The following is a 21,609-nucleotide window of genomic DNA, read 5'->3' as shown; positions in this document are numbered from 1 at the left end:
TGTTTCTCTTTTTACCAGTCTATTCCTGAAAGTTTCATCCTGGAACAAACTTGATTTATGTGAGAAATTGGTTTTCATGGTTTCTCTGCATTTATTCTTCTATCACTGTATTTATGAGAGAAAAAAAAGGAAAAGTAAGCATTTTCAAGTGCAAGGTGATTGAAATTCAAGTTGGTATTTGGATACACTTTTCTTCTTTAGACGTTCTGATTCTATTTGTGTAATGTCAGTGCCCATTTGATTAAGAAAAGAAAGACTGAGAAGTTAGAGTCTAAGATTTCTGCTTTTTTGAAAGTTAGGGGAGGATTACAATGAACAGCTCACTTCATCACTTTACTAAATTGCTCAATAGAAATTTCCAGAGTTCAATGTTGGGCAAGGTCAGAGCTGCTGTTCCTGACCCTGATGGCCTTAGGTGCCAATGGGATCTGGTTCAGGAAAGTGTCAGGGAGGCAGAGAGGAGAAGGAAGTTAGAAGAGAGGACTAGGTGTGGGGTAGAAAATTCTAAATTTTCTAAATTCACATCTTTAAGATGGATATTATATTTTGTTCCATAATTATAACCCTTGTCTAGAAAGAGGAAATACATTTATCTTGTACTTAAAAATTGGTGCCACATGGAGAACAAGTTATGAAGGAAAACCAGGAGAGAATTTTAAATGAGGTTTGTTACCTAGACTTCTCATAAGTTATGGCAATGAAAGAATGTTTTACCTCAGTGGAACATTCATGGGCAACTAGGGAAACAGAGAAAGTGGGGGACAATTTTTGTTTTATTTTTAAAAAATCTCTCAAAATGGTAAATTGGTCAAGATATGAGATACAAGTAAGAGAAATACATGCCCGGAAAGTACATAAAGAGTCAAAGAAGGATAGGCTTCAGAGGCGAAGGCAGAAATGACAGTTGTGAAAGGCAGAGAACAAAAAGGAGATAAAGTTGGGGAATTAAAGTGTGGGGACATCTTGGTTGAACATAAAATAAAATAAATACCCTCAACTTTAACAAAAATATTAATAAATCTTAATTTAATATTTGCTATATACCTGCGGTAGATAAATTAGTATTAGCAAGTGAAGGAGTTCTATTATTACTATTGTATTTACTATATTACTTATTTTGATTTGATTTTTTGGAAGAAATTGGACAAAGAAACTGGGAAGAAAGACTCCTTCTGTCTTGGTCCATAGTGGAGTGATGTTCTTTTGTAACTAAGGGGTGTTTCTTAGGGCTGAAGGTAACATTATGCCCCATGTGCATTTAAAGTTGTTGATGGGTTTACTAACTATTGGGACTTTTCTAAATCCACTCTTTCCCTAATGTTTTATGCTGTAATATTTCATGATTGTAGTTGGACATAACCCTTATGCAACACGAATATGGTATAAGTGGTTTAGCATGAATTTTAGCCTTTTAATATCTCCTGGGAATTTTTCAGTACATTCCAGATTGTACCAAAGCAGTTTGTGAAGGATTTGTGACCAAAGTTCATGTGTTTGCTTGATGATGCTAAGTAAATAGAACTTTCTGTTGCTTGATACAAAGAAATATAAATTAGCTGTAATATTCAATTTGGAAAAATGTTTACAAATGGGTCTTAGGTGTATTTTGGAAGTGAATGTGTTAGCTCTTCATTTGGACACACATTATGAAGCATAGCAAAAGTAATATAGAATATGCATACATAGAATTCCAAAATGTAATCATAATGACATCACACAAAAATCTCAATTATGCGGCAACTTTTTTGTTAATGTAATAGATTTCAGAAGAAAATTGACCAGAATCTCCTCTATGTTATTAAAGCATTAGTAAAAAATCATGCATCAATTTGGACTGTGTCAGTTTGGACCTGAACAAGCTTTAAAATAGAGAAAAGGAAGTTGTTTGTAATGAATATATTACTTTTACTTGAAATTATTGACAACTCTCCTCTGTAACAGTGTCCACATTTTTGGAGAAGATAAGCTTGCAATTAAATTTCAGTTCTGCCACAGTGATTTTTCATTTTTCTGAAACCTGGTTTCCTATTTTTAAAAAAGAACTTGCCTAACTTGAAGTTATGTGAAATTAAAGGGATACAAAACAAAGTCAAATTATCTATTTGCTGATGAAATGATCTCATATTTAGAAGGTCCACAAAACTCCAGAAGACTTATAGAGCTGACAAACAACTTTAGCAAAGTAATAGAATACAAGGTTAACATATATAAATCAATCACTTTCCTGTATACTTCATTAATGAATTGGCTGAAAAAAGAAAAAAAAACCATCCCATTCACAATAACTTCAAAAAAAGAAAACCATGCAAACTAAACCCAATAATTTTGGAATAACTTTAACAAGGAGGTGAAAGACCTCTATAATGAAAATTATGTAACACTGAAGGAAGAAATTGAAGACTGTAGAAGATAGAAAGAACTTCTATGTTCTTGGATAGGTATTATCATTATCAAACTGGCCATACTACCAGAAGTGTTACACAAATTCAATGTAAACCTTATCAAAATGCCAATGATATTCATCACAGATAGTAGTTCTTAATGAATTATTTTTATTTTCTTTATCTTTGCTTATTTAATTATTTTAAGCTTTCTATGACATATAGTTCCTACAATTAAAAAATAAAAACAAAATTATATTAATAAATGAATATTAAGGAAAGCATGTGACATTTTTCATTATGAAATCTGGTCAAGATTTTATTCTGGGGAAAGTATTTAACATTTATTAGAAAACAAACAAAAAGAAAACTTCACTGAAGATAACTAAACATTCAACTAAAGGAATTAGGAAAAGAAAAATGGATCAAACAGTATCAAAGATAAAAGTAAAAATGTCAAAACCTTTATGAAGAAAATGATAAAATTCTACTGAAAGATCTAAAGGCCTGGTTAAATGAAAGGCTTATAAATTATTGGTTTTTTAAAAAATTATTAGTTTAATGCAATTCCAATTTAAATCCAAATACAATTAGTTTCCAATATTATCAATTGATTCTACATTTCATCCGGCAGGAAAAAATGTGCAATAAATGCTAGGAGGTATATTAAAAGAATAGAATGATTTTGAACCAGCCTATTCAGCTCAACAGAAAAAAATAAAGCAAGCATAACAATAGGCAAATTAGTGCAATGGAATAAAAAGCCCAGACCCACGGTTCTGTTTATATTGGAATTTGCCAACAGATTCTATTTCAAATCATAGGGAAATCATAAACAATTTGAGAAAGAGAGAAAGTTGGTATATGACCTATGACAAAATTCTAAGTGGATTAAAGAAATAACCTTTAAAAACTAAGCATGTAAAGAGTCATTATGAAAAGACTAATCGACTTAACTACACTGAAATCACAAAATTCTGTAAGGGCAAGATGAGTTAAAAAGAGGTCACAAACTACAAGAAAATGATTGCTATTTAAATAAAAGGAGAATGATATCTGTAATTTGAAAAGAGTGCTTTTCAAGGAATAACAAAAAGACTCGCCCACCAGTGGACAAAGAGCAGAGGGCATGAAGAGTCAATCCACAGAAAAAAGAAATAATAATAACCTATAAACTTATGATTTATTTATGGTGATCTTTAGTGATAAGAAAAGAACTAATTAAAAGAAAAAAAAACAAGATATCATGTTTTGCTTATTTGGCAAAATTTTAAAAGATTTTAAATATAATAATAAGCACTGTTCATATTTACTGAACACATACTATATGGAATATTTTTTAAATGTAAAACATAATCCATTTAATCTCATAAGAACTCAGTGAAATGGGTCTTATTATTTCCATGCTATAGGTAGAAGCCAAGGTAGAGAAAGGTGAGTTATTGTGCTCAAGATCACCCAGGTAACAAGTTACAGGCAAATGATCTGAATCTAGGTATTCTGGGGGCAGCATCTATACTCTTTTAAAATATTTTTTTAGTTATTGATGGACCTTTATTTTGTTCATATTTATATGCCATGCTGAGAATTGAACCCAGTGCCTCACATATATGAGGCAAGCACTCTGCCACTGAGCCACAACCCCAGTCCCATCTGTGCTCTTAATTACTAAATTTTACTTATTTCTAGTTTTTTCACCTTAAAATATGTGATCAGAGAGTAGATTATATTTCCTGCTTCCCTTAAAGTGTTGCTATGAAGACACAGGGTACCATAAAGAAGTTGATGAGGATGAACTGTGAGTCTGCATTCTGTTCCATGGGGACACAGAGTCTTGGCCATTTGAAGCACTATGTAATTTAGTTCTTGACTGAACTGAAAATGAGTTTTTATAATAACTCCTTTGACTAATTGGTTGGGGATGGTTTGTCTGATGATTCACTTGGACCAGGCATTTGACCCCTTTCAGACGTAGTAAAAAATAGACATGTGTTGTTGAACAGCTATCTCCTATGCACTGAGCTACATGTATCTCACCCCCTGCAGAGAGTAGTTTCTACATGGTTTGCCATGTAATAGGTCACTTGTCAGGATCTGACCTATTATTTTTATTCTTTTATTTTAATTAAAGTATTGGGGGTTTTTTGTTTGTTTGTTTGTTTTGCTTTTTGTTTTTGCTATCGATCTTCAGTTCTAGATTATAGATGATAGCCAGAGAAAGAAGTCCATTATGGATCAAATATCTGATGGGTTGGTGGGTGATGGCCAGCCAAAACCACAATTGCCTCTCACAGCCCAGCACAGCTACTTTGGCAGCGGAGTCTTACACTCTCCCCCTTCAAATGTCCATATATTCCTTTTTCGCCTCCTACTTCTCACTCTTTTTCATTCTTTAATTCCTTATTTTCCCTTTGTTCCTTTGGTGACACTCATGGCAAAGAAGTGGCTGATTATATCTGAAATGTATACTGTATTTTTTTTAGAAGATACATTATTTTTGTTTTTGTTGTTGTCGTTATTGATGGACCTTTATTTTATTTTTTTATTTATATGTGGTGCTGAGAATCAAACCCAGACTTCACACATGCTAGGCAAGCACTCTGCCACTGAGCCAATACCCAGTCCTATACCTGTATTTTTTAAAAAATATGTATTTTTTAGATATAGATGGACACAACACAATGCCTTTATTTTTATGTGGTGCTGAGGATAGAACCTGGGTCCTGCCTGTGCCAGGCGAGCGCTCTACCGCTGAGCCACAATCCCAGCCCTCTATATCTGTATTTTTAAGACAAGATATTAACTGTTGTTGAAAGCAGCACTGATAGACACAACTTTTGAAATACATAATTATTTTTTTTTTTGCAGAAATGTATAGGGCAAGTGATACTCCATTACTGTTTGTTGATGTTTACAATCCATATATCTACCTATTTGGAATCATTCCAAATCCTAACTAGAGTAACTTAAAATAGCAAAACCCAAGATACTGGGGAACTTGTATTGCAGTAAGAATATCTATAGAGAAAAATAAAACTGTATCAGGGGAAAGATATCATTGGAGCTACTAACTTTTTTATCAGAGAAAAAGAACAAGCAGATGTATAACAGACAAATGATTATTGTGTTGCAATTTTGCCTGTGTATATTTACACATATGTTTGAGTATATATGTGGATACACAGGGGCCTAAATCAGGGCATTAAAGCATGCAAATGGGATGGAAGATATGTTTCCCTATTTTTTTTTTTACTATGTCAAAATCAGGAGTGAGATACACATTTATTAAAAAAAAAAGTTCCCAGAACTCTTGGGAAAGTTAAGCATAATTTTCTGGTCCACAGATCAAGCTTCTTGAAAAACAATTTTTTTTTTTGACATCTAGAAATCCTTTTTTTGTTTGTTTGAAGAAAAATTTCAAATAGAACTATTTGTTTTCATTTAGAAATCTGCTTAAAATTATGTGATTTATGGTCCAATACAAATACTTCTGCATATTCTCATTAGGTGTATATGGTAGAGGTATATTTTATCTGCTTCAAAAGGTATTATATTACTCATTTGTTTAAAATGCCCTTTAGATATCAATGAGAAGCCCTTCAAATCCCTGTGGTTTTGCTTGAAACTGGAAATCATACAGGGAAAGACAAGCAGAGGAGGCATTATTTTTGCACATTTTGTCAAAATAGGATTTTGAGATTTAACTACAAGTGTTTTTCAATTTTAGCAAGTCACATTCAGTCCATTAACTCTAGGCTTCCTTTGTTTTTTCATAATCTCAAAAACAACTTCACTAGCTGAGCACTGTAGCATGCACCTGAATCCCAGCTACTTGGGAGCCTGAGGCAGGAGGATTGCAAATTTGAGACTCAGCTGGGCAACTTAAAGAGACCCAGTTTTAAAATTTGTAAAAAGGGATGGGGGGTACTGGGGTTGTAGCTCAGCAGTAGAGCACTTGCCTAGCATGTGAAAGGCCCTGGGTTTCATCCTGAGCACCACACAAAAATAAATAAAGGTATTGTGTCCAACTATAACTAAAAAATAAAATATTAAAAATTAAAAAAGGGATGAGGATGTAGTCCTGTGGTAGAGTGCCCCAGGGTTCCATCCCACAAACAAAACCAAACAACAAAAGGCTCACTGTAATCTGCTCAGAGGCAACGTCCAGTTTGAGTAAATTCTTTAACTGTGACTTCAATAACTTGCTTTAAGGCCCTATCTTTGTACCCCTATTAGCACATACTCCGTACTGGCACAAAATGATCACCAAAGAATGAGAGCGAGCTGACAACAGGAGTGAGATGCAGGAGCAATGCCCCAGGAACAGATCTCCTGCCTGGCTTCCTGTCACAGTCACCGGTGCTCAGGCTGTCCTCTCCACTCTGCAGGGTTCTGATTCAACTGATCTGGCCTGAGGCCCAGGAAATGGTATATTTTAAAGCTCCCTGGGTGATGATAATATGCAGCTGAGTTCAGAACAGCTCACCAAAGCTCTAATCTATACGTGTTAAACGTCAAAACAACCCAGAGTAATTGAATTTTTCCTACCTGCCAAATAGAATGGATACTCACACAAAAATTTTTAATTAAAAAGAAGGAAAAAAATATATATATATATATAAAAGAAAGGTGGAGACTGGACTACAGGAGAAAAGAAAGAATGATTCCATATTGTCTCTATTTCATTTTGTCTACATTTTCATAATTTTTAATAAGTAAGTGTTTACCAAATTGCTGGCATTTAGAAATAAGGACCTGGAACTACCTCACAAAAATTAAAAACCCCATTCTTAACTATATTCTGGCTCCACTGACTTGTTTTCAACTCAGTTTCATTGAGGACCAACCAAGAAAAAAAAAGATATCTATATTATATATCTTTTGTGTGTATATATATATATGATATATATCTTTAATATATATACATATCTTTATATACATATATACATATATATATCTTTATATATATACACACACATACACACATATATGTCACACACATATATACACACACACATATAACATACATATTTATGTGTTATATATGTGTAATATATATGTTATATATTTATTTTCTTTCTTTTCTTTTTCTTTTTCTTTTTTTTTTTTTTGTACCTAGGATTGTGATCCTCATATCTCAGCCTCCCGAGTCACTGGGATTACAGGTGTGCTGCCACCATGCCTGGCTAAGAAGATATTTATATTAACACCATATGCATAAAACTATTTCTTTTGGCTCTGTGAGTGGAGGAAAAGCAAAGGCAGAGGAAAGAGATAAGGAAGGTTTGTAGCAGAGGGAGGAGCAGATGGAGGAAGAAGTTGAGTCAGGTTGTTGGTGAAGCACCTGACCAGTTCTAGGAATTCCTACATCTGAATCCATCTCCAATGCAGGAGGCTTGGCAAGCCTGGATCTCATTTTCCTACTTTCTGTACACATGTATTCCTACTCAGTGCTCTCCCTTTCTATGCCCTTTCTCCCTGCTCCATAAGGTGTGGGTATATGTGTGTGTGTGTGTGTGTGTGTGTGTGTGTGGTTTTGTATGTATGCATGTATGAACACACTAGCAGTCATGTGGTCCTGATCACACCTATATACAGAGGGGTGAATGAACTCCTGGCAGCAGAATACCACATAAAGCCCCTCTGTACATCTCTTGTATAACCAGTTGTATCACCAATAGTTTGCTACAGAACTTAGACCAGAAGGTTAGAAACTTTGAGACTGGGATACTCATAGATGACTTGTACTTGTCAACCACGAAGACTGAGAGGTGAATGATGTTTTTTGTTGTTATTTTTTTTTTAAATCCAAAAATGATCTTGGGAAAATTTAACAGCATAGGGGAACTGTTCATGCATTGGGGAAAGGGGCGTGTAGCGGGGACACAATGGACAGACACTGAGCAGACAACATGAGCAGCTGCAACTCCCCTCAAGATGACACGGGGAGGGTTAATCATATATGTCAGTTGGACTCGGCCTCTGAGGGCCCAGACATTTGGTCAAATGTTATTCTTAGAGTGTCTGTAAGAACGTTTCTGGATGAGATTAAAGTCTGAATTAGTAAACTGAGTTAAGGGATGAGCCATTCTCATGTGGGTGGCCTCATCGATCAACTGAGGACCTCTGTAGAACAAACAACACTTAAAGGAAACTCCCAGTGGGTTGCTCAAGATGAAAATTTGACTTCTTGAGTCTCCAGCTTGTCAGCTTCAAGATGGGAACTTATACCACTGGCTGCCCTGACTCTCAGGCCTTGGACTTGGACTGCCCCCTCACTGGCTCCCCAGGTTTCCTCTGTTTTCTGAATGCAAGTCTTGGGGTTTCTGCTTCCATAATCTTATGAGCCAATTTCATATAATAAATCTATAGATATAATAAATATACGTGTGTACACACACACACACACACACACACACACACACACACAAACACCCTATTACTTGTCTTTCTCTGGAGAACACTGATTAATCCGATTTCTATCTTCTTGTAATTATTCAAGTGCCGGGAATATCCCTGCTGCTTGGGAGGCTGAGGCAGGAGGATTGCGGGTTCAAAGTAAGTCTTAGCAAAAGCGAGGTGCTAAGCAATTCAGTGGGACCCTTTCTCTAAATAAAACACAAGACAGGGCTGGGGATGTGGCTCAGTGATTGAGTGCTGCTGAGTTCAATCTCTGGTACCCCCACAAAAAGACCCCTAAAAACTCCCATTTAAAACTCAAATTTTGAAAATATTCATTAACACAGGAGTGAGTATAAAAAGGAATCTTTTCGGGGTGAGGGGTACCAGGAATTGAACTCAGGGGCACTCTGCATTGAATTTAGAATTCTAAAATGGTATAGCTTAATAAGAAGAGTAGGATTTCTTTGCATATATTTAATATTTAAATGAATATATAAACAGCTGAAGTGGTAATCATGAAATGCCAATGTAGAAGCAGGTGTTTGCTGTGTTTTGTCGATAATCCTGGTACCAGTTATTTATGTAGCACATTACAGAGACTTGATGTATTAATGAGTGCATTTTTCATTCATTCTTGGTTTCCAAGCATGCACCACATATCAATGGTGAGGTTCTAATTAATTTCTCAGCCACCTTATTCCAATCTAAAAACTATCTTCTACAGTTTCATCTCACAGCATCTCTAATAACCATTTTCTTCTATTACAGCATTTTGTTATCAAACAGAAATGTGATGGGAATAATAGCTACAATAGCTAAGAGTTATGCACACTTGCTTGGTATTATTCTAAGAACTTCATATATAATATCTGATCTACTTCTTGAAACACTCCCAACTTTAACATAAGAGAAAACAAGCACAGACAAGGTAAGTAACTTGTTTAGGGTCACACAGTAGCAAACGGTGGGGACAGAATTTGAACCTAGGCATTTTGGGTCTAGAATCTCCTCCTTTAACATACATTCTGTTTCTGTCTGCCATTCCAGCACTAACCATCATTGGGCTTTAGAGAAGACTTTACAATTCTGGGTTACTGAATTATTATTATAGAAAATATTTGATTTTTATGGCTTGTTTCTGAAAAGGCAAATAAAATGAGTTTCTAGGTGTTATAGCTTTTCCCCTTAGACTATCTTCAGGGGCCATATAATGGGTAATTCCAGCTCACCAGTGCACTCGTGTTAAGTACCTGTTACAATAAGGAGGCGACCCAGAGGAATTAGAATCTGGTATGGTGCTCAAATGACTTTAATAACAAAATCAAAATCATTTAATAAGTATATTCTGCCTCAAAGGTCAAACAAATACCTGCCATTCCAGACCCTTGTATCCCTCTCTGGTCACCCTGGGTGACCTGTGTTCCACTTTTTCCCTTCCCTGTCATTAGAACTGAACTTCTGAGCATCAATCCCATAATGCTTTGCCAACTTGGTTCATCTGCTCAGTGATTTTAGGCTGAAGTGTTCCCATCACCTACATCCTGCATCCCACCTAATCTATATTTTAACAATGAAATACCATCTTGTCTTATAACAAGAAACTTCTGGAAATTAACTTATTATTATCCTCAGCCTATTATTCTGGCTGGTAGAACTGATTTTTGGGAGCACCTGAGTCTTAATTTAAAGCTCCAAATTAGGTCAGTCTAATAGGGGACTTTGCTAGCAAACTTGGACCTAGCAGCCCAGATATTTTTCCCCTGAGGAGAAGGTGTGTCCTCTAGTTGGGAGGTGCTAGGTCCTCTTTAGACACTAAGAGAGTTTAGATGAGGAAGCCAAGCCCTTCAAGACAATTATTTGTATGTTCAGCAATATCTCCAGGGCAGATCCTATACTATATCCACAACACCCCTGCCTGCACATGTCTCCTCTGTGATTTGAACCTGTCTCCCAAGTCACAAAATGGGCTTCAATAGAATTAATAGAATCTTTTAATGCTCTATATGTGTAATAAGAATTGTAATGCATCCCACTGTCATGTATTTTAAAAAATAAAATCAATTAAATAAAAAAAGAATATTTTAATAGAATGTCTGTGTCAGTCTGTGGTGTGGGTATAGAAAGGAGGGAGGGATTTAAGGTAGATTTCCTCTTAATCATGGAGGTCCTACTAATACTGTGTCCTATAATTTATTTAGATAATCAGGTTGATTTACAAATGCTGCTGGGTGCAGTAGTGTATGCCTGTAATCCTAGCAACTTGAGAGGCTGAGGTAGGAGGATCCAAAGTTAGAATAACTTAGTAACTCAGTGGAGCACCAAGCAACTTAGCAAGACCCTATTCCCCCCCCACAAAAAATTAGATAAAATAAAATAAAATTGAAAAGTCTGGGGGGTTTAGCTCAATGGTAAAGCACCCCTCTGTTCATTCCTAGTACCAAAAAAAGTGTAGTGGGAGGTGCTGTAATGGCTAGGCCCCACATGAGGGTTGAAGTTTTGCATTTGATTTCTTATCCTAATCAAAAGTGTCTTCTATTCTTGGGAAATTCACTTAGCTCTTCACTCTGGCAGAAGATCTCACAGTTTCTTTCTGTTACCCAGCCTCAATGCTTTTCAGTATACCATTTGTCCTTGGTTTGCAGGGTGGTGCTGTGATTCACTCCTGCCTCCACTACTTATTAGCTTGTTAGTTTGAGAAGGTTAACCATATCCCCAAGCCTTAGCTTCTTGGTTGGAAAAATGACATAACAGTAGAATCTAGTTTATAGGAGGAATAAATGAGTTCACTATTGTGCCCTGGCACCTGGCCAAAGCTAGATGAGAATGTTCAAGTTATTATCAATATCATTATCAGTACTATAAGGTTAATTAATTGGTTGGGAATAAATGCCCAGATCACCAAGGGCTGGTTGGTCCTATTAAGTCTGGGATGGACATCTCTGTGTGCCAGCACATTTCCCCCTGCTCCTCTGCCGTGGAATCAGATTCTGATTTCTAACTTCTACTGCAAATAATGAAAGGCATCAGGATCTAAGTATATCTAATAAGCCATTTTACTTCATGGTGAGTTTCTAGCAGAAAAGATAAGCACTAAACAGAATCCCAATAAAAGAGATAAATAGTAGAACATTAAAGATACTGGAAAGGAAACACAATTACATGTGTACATAATGCTTCACCAGTCCCCTGACAGCCTGTTTATGATCACTCCTTCACTTCTTTCGCTGGGTATTATAGTATCTGGACTGGCTTTCGTCTTTTCAGGGGTATTTTCTCCATGGACTCTTTTTTTCTCTTACATCACTATGGACACTATGTACTCTCTTCATTGTTTCATTTAGCATCTTGATTGAGCCAGAGATGAGTTAGTGTTCAGTAGAGTAGTTGAAGGCCCATCACATCATCAGCACTATGCTGCATACACAGAGGAGGCAAGGGTATCTTCCAGTTCACTAGTTTTGTGCACGTGGGATGATGAAAAAATGGACTCAGGTAAGTTAAAGTAAAGGCATACTAAGTTTAGAAAGAAACTTGACGTTAAAAAGTCCATATGGATTCTTCTGTATGAAATTCTTTAATAAACTAGAATATTCTGTGGAAATAAGCTACTCAAGTAGTTAATTCTACTACTTAGATCAAATGTTCTTTAAATCAATTGGGCATCCCAAAACAATGATTAGTTTTTAATTGTTGGAGGAAGGGCAGACATTACTACATCATTGAAAAGGGAATTTTATAGAATTACAAGCCAATTTGCTCACTTAGACATTCAGTCTGGCCAAATTGTCATGTGATAATTCTCTTTAGTCGTATCATTTACTGGAGCAGAACACTGTACACAATTGTGCAAAGTAGAGGGAGTTATCTTCCATCCTCATCACTACTTTCCTCCTAACTTTACCAGAGACTGATCCCTGTTAAAACAAGCAAACCTGGAAGATGTTTTCCAAATGATTTCTAATACATGTAGACACAAAATTTCACCCATATATATATATATATATATATGGAAATCACAAAGGAGAAGCTTAGCTTATATGCCTTTAAAAATCAACTGAAAAGCTGAAGATATCAGGATATTTTAGAGAAAACTATTTTTTACAAAAGAAAATGCAGTTGTCTCTATAAATCTGTAGCTTCCCCACCTACAAATTACCCTGTGGGTTGAAAATATTTGGAAAAAAAGTTGCACCTGTACTGAAAATATACAGACTTCTATCTTGAACAATATTCCCCAAACAATACAATATAACAACTATTTAATAGCATCTACATTGCATTAAGTGTAACAAGTGGAAATGATTTAAGTGCAAGGGGGATATGTGTAGACTCTATGCAAACATTATGCCATTTTATATAAGATACTGGAGCATCTGAAGATTTTTGGTGCCATTCAGGGGTCCTGGAATCAATCCCTTGGGTTAAGAGGGGCATTATATTTTAATTTTTGATTTGCATTAACCAAATACATGCAATGCAAAATTTTAATTTATTACGGTAAAAATTCTAAATTGTGTTTAAGGCTGATAAACTGGTTGGAATGAGTTTGATGGCATAAAATTATAAACTAACTTTCCTGATCCAATTGGTAGTAAATATTTGTTAATAATAACTGCCTAGATTCATAGTTTCAGGCCGAGTAGCAGATGGAATTAGATTTCTAATACAAGGCTGTCACAGTGAGAATGGGGCTCCTTTTCCAGCCACTTTTCCTGGGGGAGTTTGGACTGTTAGAACTGCACTTTACAGGAGCCTGGTTACTGTTTCCATGAATAAGATAAAATGGTGTTTATCCTCTGTCGATCAATACTGTCTTGTTTGAACTTATTGAGTCATTTAGACACACATAAGGTAATGAAAGCCATTGTGCAATAGTACCCAAAGTACTACCCTGCTTTCTAAGAGATGACAGTATTTTTTAAAAAATCTTTATTTTATTTATTTATTATTATTTTTATGGGGTTCTGAGGATCAAAGCCAGTGCCTCACTCTTGCTAGGCAAGTGCTCTACCACTGAGTTACAACTCCAGCCCTGAAATGACAGTATTTTAAAAGATAGCTACTAAGACAGAATTTTAACATCAACTGACTGTGTGATGAAATGAGTATACACTTTTACCAGAGTGTCCTGTGGGTTTGAACAAAAAAGTATGCTGGGCTTTGGGAGTTTTGAGCAACATTCTCTAAAATAAAAATATACACTGTGTGTGCTAATATTAAAAAAAATTAAGGTTGTTTCTCTGAATAAATGGAATAGGATCTGTAATCATTTAAAACTTCATCATTTACATAGTTTTCTATTTTAATAGAATTGTTTTGACAAAAAAGAACTATTGGGTAAGTTCAAACGTTAGTAAAAACCTATGATAAGTTTTAGGAAGTTATTCTGGAGATTGGTACAAATAGGGAAATAGAAAGGGAAGAGAGTTTTACTGAATTCCTAAGCTCCAGGGACTGTGCTTAACTATTTTGCTTTATCATTTTATTTCATTGTCACAAAATTCTGTGGAGTAGATTTTATACCCATTCCACATTTGAGGAATCCGAGACTCAAGAAAGTCAAATAATATGCACAAATTTATATGCCTAAGAGAATTTGGGAACTAGCATTCTGACCAGCTTTGTCTGGAGAAAAGTCCAGTGTTCTTTATGAAAAGCTTCTCAGCTAGGCATAGCTGATGGAAAACGGAGAATGTAAGGACCTTAGACATGTTTGACTGCCATAACTTCAAAAGTGATGAATTCAATTGATTCTGGCTGCTATGAATGCCAGGCATGAGCTATAAAAATGATTTATTCTTCCTTAATCTCTGTTCCAAGGAATAGCAGTTCTGAGAAGCATCAATAAATATTCCTGGAAGAAGATACTCTGTTGTTCAACTTAAGAAACAAAACACTTCCTACTCTCTTGATTATGCACAATGAATGGACCTATTTACACACATAGCAAATCCCCTGCACTTATGTAAATGGCTCCCTATCAGTGTTCTGGAGTAAGACCACCTGGCTGGGGGAGCTGTCACTTGCTAAGTGGTGACAGTGAGCCTTAGGTAAATTGTACCTCAGTTTTGTCATGATATTGTCTACCTCATCTGGTTGTTCTGAGAATAACATGAGATAAATGTATGGAGAGTGCTTGGAACTGCATTTAACCAATATGGTGTTTAATCAATGTTATTACTCAAAAGACTCATATCAAATAGTAAGAAGGACACTTTAACACCATATCCTCAACTTATTTGACTATGGAGTTGCTTTTTTGTGCTACACTTATTAACCATTCAGTACAGTGTAGGATATGTTGATATTTGAAGTACTGCAAAACTAACTTGGTATTAGCCCTGCTGGAAATGACAAAGTAGTCAGTGATTTTTAGATCTATTGTGTCATAATGTCTGCCCGTAACAACTTATTTCTTTTTCTTGCCAACTATCCTTTCACTTCCCTTACACTTGATAAATAATAAATTGGAGCAGTGAAATGTACAAAATGTCTAAAATGGGTAGTATCAATGTTATTCCAGAAAACATCCTTAAGAATGACCCCTGTAAGTCATTTGTTTATTGCTCTGTATTTAACTGGAGAAAGTCTTACTACTTTGACAAGTAAGTGATTTCACTTCTTTTTGCAGATCTATCTTCCCACTGGGCTTCCATCATATTATAAAGAATGCTTCAGGCCAATGCAACACACTTTTGATGCTCCTAAGTTATAAATGGAGTAGGACTTAAGAGTGTATATTTTGCAAAGTATAATATACATATAATATTGCATTCTTCATATTCTCGAAGATACACAATGTTCATCTGAAAATTCTTTTAATAAAGAAACTTGTCTATTTAACTATTTTGGAACTTAACTTGGGTAATCATAAGACAAAAGTGTTCCGATTAAAGAGTTGAGGAGATTTCTGGTAGGAATGGAATAATCCTGTTAAATGCCCTGATGGGTTTCTTCCTTCAGAGCACATTATGTTCTGAAGAAAGAACATGAATCATCTTTTTGGGGGGTGAACAAAATGATAACATAAAAATACATCCACCACAGTATAGTTGTCCAAACTGTGGCAACTATCTAATAATTAGCCACTCCAAGGTTGAGTTTTAACACACAAATGTCAGTAATTTTCCATAACTGTTTTTGTTTTCTTTTTTGCTAGAATCTAAAGCAAATAGTTTAGGGCATTCTTTTGGTTAGCAGGGTAATGGCAGAGGAAATAGCAAGAATTCACCACAAGGTTTTTTTTTTTTATAGTAGTGATAGTGAAGGAGATAATTGAATGCATTAAGTCTAAAATATGATAGGAATTATGACCTGTTCAGAGAACTCCGAATCTGCCAGGGATGTTACTATTATTTTTCCTGTTAATTACATTTCTGTTTCCAGGGTCCTTGGACCAGGACAGGAAGTCCACCACAGCTCTCCATGATGTCTGGCTAGAGCTAAATAAACTTCTCAGAGCATTCTCACATTCTTGACCCCACAGTCCTGAGCTACTTTTGTTTTAGATCAAGGAGCAAAACATAGCAGCATAGATTAGGTTTAGGAATAGAAGAGAGCAAAAGAGGTTTTCATGCATCCTCACTAGTACCATAATGCACAGTTTCCAAATTGAAATAGAGAAAACAAAACGAGTGGACCATACCTGAGTAATTTCAGAGATCCCCACCTGGAAAAGTTTCCTTGATTATGGCGAATTCAACGTGTCACTCCGGTTATGTTCTAATCGTCATATCAAACTCCAAAGGTTCAGTGGCTTTAGGTTTGGTTTACAATTCCTGGGAGTTAAACTTTAACTCGCCCTGTCTCTTGCATCCATGCAGCCCTTTGACCAGATAATTGGGTCACTACAACCCAAACGGAATCTACAAAACTACTCTTCTTTCTTGTTTGCAAAACTGAAATGTATTTTGCATTAAAAAACATTGGGGTAAACAGTCTTTGAAGGGATTTTATTGACTTAAATATTTAAAAAGTAGAACTCACTGCAATTTGGGTAACTAAGCTTTACTTCATCTGAGTTTCCTTTTTTTTTTTTTTTACTATGCCAAAGTGATATTAAGGCTAAGGCAATTTAGGAGAATATTCCTTTGTTTTATGGTTTTTCTATCACTGTATTACATGAGTGAAGTGCAGTGTTTTAGGTCAAGTATGTGGATAGATGTTGGCTTACAAACTGAAAATACACAAAGCATTTACATAACCAGGTGGACAGGTAAAGGCCAGATGGGGTTGAGGAAAATGTTCTTCCTTTTATGCAAGCTGCTCATTCAGATTTTGAGAGGGCTCCATCTCTGAGAAAGCATAACAATCAACTGCACACTGGGGTTATGGGTGATGCTATTGTTCACTGGTGAAATCTCAGTGGTAACTGTGTTTCTTAAGGAGTAGAGAAATGGAATTTTTAAAGATATACTCTACCTACTAAATTCTCTAGTAAAGGCTTCAGTCTGTAGAGGAAATCTTGAAAGGTAAAAGGCCACTTAAAAGAAAAAAAATAATAATAAGAAAAACTGAAACCTTCCTAATTTTGAATAAATATTGGTTTAAAAGTTGTGAACCACGGGCTCCAAAAGTAGAATTAGAAGATCATCTCACTTGGAGTTTAATTTTCTAGGAGCAAACTCTTAAGAGAACATTTTGTTTATAGAAAAATACAGAACCAGCAATTCTTCTATAATATAGACAGAGGAAGATGTACTAGTTAAGCATATCTATGATTACACAAAGTAGAGATAAAAGAATGCTAGTTCTGCCCACATTTTTCAGTTCTCAAATATGAGAAAGATTTTTTTTGATTTACCTGATGTTTTCCCAATGCAATGCATATCAGGGCCTAACAAAAGCACCCTTTAATTGTTTTGCCTTATAATTGTGTTCTTGGAGTGAGAGGTAGGGAAGCATTCATGTCCCATCCAGCCAGTTATGTGAGAGTCATATCCTTCTACTTCCTCAGAGTAGATCCCTTCACCAAGCAATCTTATTGTTTTTTCCAGGGAAAGTTCAGCCTAGGTTTGAATGATTCCCAAATGAATGGGGAATTATTTTGAGTTTGGTCTGACAGATTCATAAGTCAGAGTGACATTCCTGGAAGGGTTTCCTTAATTGCTTTATTTGGTTGTTGCCTGGATAGTGATAAGTGGAGAGGAAAAAAAAAAAAGGAAAGTTGGGACTTTTAGGTTTCTGATAGAAACAGCAAAATGTAACAGGTAAAATAGTGAGCTCTACAGAGGCTTCTTGACTTACACTGGATTACTTCCCAATAAACCCACTATCAGTTGAAAATACCTTAAGTTCATTTTGTATTTAATATACTTAACCTACAAAACATCATAGACTAGTGACATGATGCAGTGTGGAGTGGTGGTCTGTCCCCTTCTGACTGCATGGCTGACTGGGAGCTGTAGCTTACTACCTACCACTGCCAGCATTACAAGAGAGTATGCTATGGCAAATCATTAGCTCAGGAAAAGATCAAGATTGAAAATTTGAAGTACAGTTTCTACTGAATGTGTATCATTTTTACTTCATTAAGCTGAGAAATCTAATTTGAACCGTTTTCAGTCAGGGCTATTAGTTTTAATTAGTGTCTCAGTTCAGGTTGCTATAAATGAATACCACACACTGGTGGACTCAACTTCAGGCATCTGTTTCTCATAGTTCTGGAGGCTAGAAGTCCAAAATTACCAGTAGGGCCACGTTCTTGGGTGTATCCTCATATGGCCTGCCTAGGTGAATGCATGCAGGAAAAGAAATCCTGAGTCTCATTTCTCAATAATGGGAATAGTCCTAACCAGGGTCCCCCATTCATGAACTCATCTAACATTTTGCAATGAGGGTTAGAGATTCAAAATATGAATTTTACTGGGGATGTAAAAATTTAGGGCATAAAAACTAGATACAAAAACACAACAACAGTTCCTTATTTATAAGTTCTGACTGTCAATGGGGCAGGACTACAGTCATGTGGAAAACACAATTCATGCATTGCTCATAGGAGCCTATGATCCTAATGAATTTGATGGCATTGTTAGGTTATAGCTATTGATTTTCTAAAGCATTTTTTTACAGCAACAGGGATGTGGTGGTTGGAAATAAGGTGGAAAATGATAGACCAGCCTTTCTTTTTCTCAGGTGTCTCGAACCACGCACATTTGAGCATATGAGGGGACTGGTCTGGCGTTGTCTTCTGATTGGGCTGTGCGGACACAAATGTGCCTTTCCTCTCTCTCTGCCTGTGATCCCACACAGCACTTGAGATGGGTGTGACTTGCCAAGATGTCAATCTGCTGATCATAAGACATCACCAAGCAAGACTCCACCCTTCAAAACCCTACCCCTTGTCTTCTTTGGGTGGAATACTCCATCAAATGTATTCTCCCCAATAAATAGGGGGGTTTCAGGTGTGCTTGCTCTCTTGCTCTTTACAGAACTGCCCAGTGTGGGCACCAAACCATCCTGCCGTGTTTGTTAGAAACTCTTGTTTGTGTGCTGCGTGGTTTCTTCGATGTTTTCTTAGTTATTGATACAGCCAGCTCCTTTAAACCCAGCTCATCTCGCAAGCCTGGCCAGCTGACGACACTCAGGGCTATGCAGGTGAAAGTCTGTGTTCCTGGGACAAGAAACAGGGAGTTCAGTGTACTTAGGATGGCAAGATTTTTTGTTTTGTTTTTTGTTTTGCATCACTGGGAATTGAACCCAGTACCTCATGCATATCAGGCAAATCTTCTACCATTGAGCCGTATCCTCAGCCCAAGTCTTTTTTTTTTTTTAACTTTGTAAAAATAAACCCAGTTAGTGCCTGGTATTTGTTTATTCTCTAAACAACTACTGAAGAACTACTCTCTACAAAGAGTTTTGTTAGGTGGATAATTATTTAAAATGAGTGTTGAGTCTATTGGTAAGCTGTATAATCAATAAAGTAGGTTATATCCAATGTATTAAAAATAGAATAGAAAATACCAAAGTGAATTGCACCTAGAAAGGGCAAGGATTGTTCATGAGATTTTTTTCAAGTACCTGTCTGTCTGTGTATATTTGTTATATTGTAATTTTATTTTTTTATCATTGATCACAATTTTAAAAGCTTGCCAAATACTGCAGTAGTCTTTAGTGATTCAGTGGTTAACTGAGCAGATAGAGGGTACATGAAGCAAATACTTTCATGATGAACTCAGAATAGGTGTGATACATACTATGAAGGAGAAGTACAGGATGCCAAACAGAGACCATAAATATAATTCCCAAACCAAAGATTACTAAGGATATGAAGTTGGTCATTCTTTTTCTCCCACCTCAATAAAATATTTCTTCATTGGTTTTAATTTTTCTAGGAATTCAACATTTAGTTTTTGAACTTTGTTAGGTAGGTGGAAATATGTAATTAAATAGAGGGATGCGTGCTAAAGGATGAAAAGTGTTATTTCAGAAATACAATGGAGGGCAAAAGCCCAGTTCCTTTCCATGCTTGTTGTGTAGAAAATAACACTGACTCAGGAGTCAGGACCTTGGGGTTCAAATCCCAACATTGCCACTTAGGAACTGTGTAAACTTGAGTAAGCCTCTACCTTTGCCTGTGTCTCAGTGCCCTGGAATGAAGAAAACATCTACCTCCCTTACCTCCCTCCTTGATTACAGAGAGGATAAAATGTATTTATATATGTGAAAGTAACTAAAAAATAATAGAGTACTATACAAGTATAAAGTGGAATATTTACAGAGCAAATTAAATATACATCCTTCAAGGCTATGCCAGTACAATTTCTTGTTTTTATCCGTAAGGACTTCTAGGATTTATGCCTGCTCTTTTAGCAATTCATAACATTACAAACATAAATGCTCCATACTATTCTGAATGCCTGCAAGACTTTGGAAGATAGCAGAATTTGAATGAGTGGGTTAGAATCCATCTGTTTTCAGAATGACAAGGGTCCAGGGTTTTAGGCTTTCAAAAATGCATTGGTTTTGTAACTAGAGCCATCTAGTGTTGAGTTGATTAAACACACCCCCACTCCTCACCCCCCACATACGCCCAATTACATGTTTTTCCTTGCACATTGAATATCAGTTTAATGTTATATAATTGTAGGAGTAAGTGAGAATTTGAGAGCTTATGCAAAGTCCAGGCTATATCTAAAAGACATGGCAGCAAGGGAGATATTACACTGCCCTTTCCTTTAAATCTGAATTATAAATCTCTCACCTCTGAATCCTTATTCCTTTTCATACTCCTATATTTAATGAATATGTTCAAATTTTGAATTTTAAATATTGTCCTGGGTTTTTTTTCGTTTTTGTGGGGGAGGGGGGTGGGGGTACCAGGATTGAACTGAGGGTTATTCAACCACTGAGCCACATCCCCAGCCCTATTTTGCATTTTATTTACAGATAGGGTCTCACTGAGTTGCTTAGCACCTCCCTGTTGCTGAGGCTGGCTTTGAACTGTTGATCCTCTTGTCTCAGCCTCCTGAGCTGCTGGGATTACAGGCATGCACCACCACACCCTGCTTGTCCTGTTTTGTTTTTTTTTTTTTAAAAAAAAACAATATTATTTAGCTCAACAAACCCAAAGCAAACACTGATTTTTGTAAAAGCAATTTTAGAAAATATAGTTACCAAAAATTTGATGTTTTCCTCTAGTAATATTAGAAAAGGTAGATTGTTGAGACTTTAAACTGTGCTGTGTTCTATTCTGTTTCTTATAGAGAAAATTATTCCCACAGGAAAATCTCCACTAGCTTTTAGAGAATTTATTGAGAAGGAGTTATCGCATATTCTTCCTTTTAATAATCATGTTATCACCTATTTATTTGTATTAGTTTTATTA

At 35.9% G+C, this 21,609-nt stretch overlaps 1 protein-coding gene across 4 annotated transcripts in view; it reads right to left on the bottom strand.

The window, feature by feature from the left end:
* A1cf (APOBEC1 complementation factor) overlaps positions 1-16,540 on the bottom strand; it is a 75,082-nt gene extending 58,542 nt beyond the window's left edge. For 3 of the 4 annotated variants that reach the window (XM_078042038.1, XM_021735870.3, XM_078042048.1), the window contains exon 1: positions 16,429-16,540. The gene's annotated coding sequence lies outside the window, so the exon portion shown is untranslated. The remainder of the gene's footprint in view (positions 1-16,428) is intronic. The other variant, XM_078042040.1, reaches the window with a different exon arrangement.
* Positions 16,541-21,609: the final 5,069 nt, after the last annotated feature.

Source organism: Ictidomys tridecemlineatus, chromosome 1, assembly GCF_052094955.1.
Source record: "Ictidomys tridecemlineatus isolate mIctTri1 chromosome 1, mIctTri1.hap1, whole genome shotgun sequence".
Lineage (NCBI taxonomy): Eukaryota > Metazoa > Chordata > Mammalia > Rodentia > Sciuridae > Ictidomys > Ictidomys tridecemlineatus.
The sequence above is the reverse complement of the archived record's forward strand: the minus strand, read 5'-3'. Positions and strand labels throughout refer to the sequence as shown.